Source organism: Perkinsus marinus (assembly GCF_000006405.1).
Source record: "Perkinsus marinus ATCC 50983 genomic scaffold scf_1104296965920, whole genome shotgun sequence".
Taxonomy (NCBI): domain Eukaryota; phylum Perkinsozoa; order Perkinsida; family Perkinsidae; genus Perkinsus; species Perkinsus marinus.
In genome coordinates this window covers 1-979 of record NW_003204156.1, presented here as the reverse complement: position 1 = coordinate 979, position 979 = coordinate 1, and the positions used below count along the sequence as shown (strand labels likewise).

The window sequence follows — 979 nt, the reverse complement described above, 5'->3', positions numbered from 1 at the left end:
TGCAAAGCAAACGTGATACCTCTACACCACACGCCCGGTGAAAAAGTAAGTTACGCCGCCTTCCGGGACAAATAACTGCTTCTCTCAGATAGACAACTCACCTTAAGCTATGGACGTGCCGAGAATTGGACTCGAGGCCTTCTGCATGCAAAGCAAACGTGATACCTCTACACCACACGCCCGGTGAAAAAGTAAGTTACGCCGCCTTCCGGGACAAATAAGTGCTTCTCTCAGGTAGACAACTCACCTTAAGCTATGGACGTGCCGAGAATTGAACTCGGGGCCTTCTGCATGCAAAGCAGACATGATACCTCTACACCACACGCCCGATGAAAAAGTGAGTTACGCCGCCTTCCGGGACAAATAACTGCGTCTCTCAGATGGACAACTCACCTTAAGCTATGGACGTGCCGAGAATTGAACTCGGGACCTTCTGCATGCGAAGCAGACGTGATACCTCTACACCACACGCCCAATAAAAAAATACGGTACGCCGCCTTCCGGGACGAATAACTGCTTCTCTCAGATAGACAACTCACCTTAAGCTATGGACGTGCCGAAAATTGAACTCGGGGCCTTCTGCATGCAAAGCAGACGTGATACCTCTACACCACACGCCCGATGAAAAAGTGAGTTACGCCGCCTTCCGGGACAAATAACTGCGTCTCTCAGATAGACAACTCACCTTAAGCTATGGACGTGCCGAGAATTGAACTTGGGACCTTCTGCATGCAAAGCAGACGTGATACCTCTACATCACACGCCCGGTGAAAAAGTAAGTTACGCCGCCTTCCGGGACAAGTAACTGCTTCTCTCACATAGACAATTCACCCTACGTTATGGACGTGCCGAGAATTGAACTCGGGACCTTCTGCATGCGAAGCAGACGTGATACCTCTACACCACACGCCCGATGAAAAAGTAAGATACGCCGCCTTCCGGGACAAATAACTGCTTCTCTCAGATAGACAACTCACCT

The 979-nt window shown here is 50.2% G+C and overlaps 6 non-coding genes across 6 annotated transcripts; all 6 read right to left on the bottom strand.

Annotated features, from left to right (window-relative positions):
* Positions 1-110: 110 nt before the first annotated feature.
* Pmar_PMAR018887 lies at positions 111-182 on the bottom strand. Its single transcript has one exon. It is a non-coding gene; the product is annotated as a tRNA-Ala (tRNA).
* Positions 183-256: 74 nt separating this feature from the next.
* Pmar_PMAR018886 lies at positions 257-328 on the bottom strand. The gene has a single exon. It is a non-coding gene; the product is annotated as a tRNA-Ala (tRNA).
* A 74-nt stretch (positions 329-402) lies between these two features.
* On the bottom strand, positions 403-474 carry Pmar_PMAR018885. The gene has a single exon. It is a non-coding gene; the product is annotated as a tRNA-Ala (tRNA).
* Positions 475-548: 74 nt separating this feature from the next.
* Pmar_PMAR018884 lies at positions 549-620 on the bottom strand. Its single transcript has one exon. It is a non-coding gene; the product is annotated as a tRNA-Ala (tRNA).
* Positions 621-694: 74 nt separating this feature from the next.
* On the bottom strand, positions 695-766 carry Pmar_PMAR018883. Its single transcript has one exon. It is a non-coding gene; the product is annotated as a tRNA-Ala (tRNA).
* A 74-nt stretch (positions 767-840) lies between these two features.
* Positions 841-912, bottom strand: Pmar_PMAR018882. Its single transcript has one exon. It is a non-coding gene; the product is annotated as a tRNA-Ala (tRNA).
* Between the last annotated feature and the right edge of the window lie 67 nt (positions 913-979).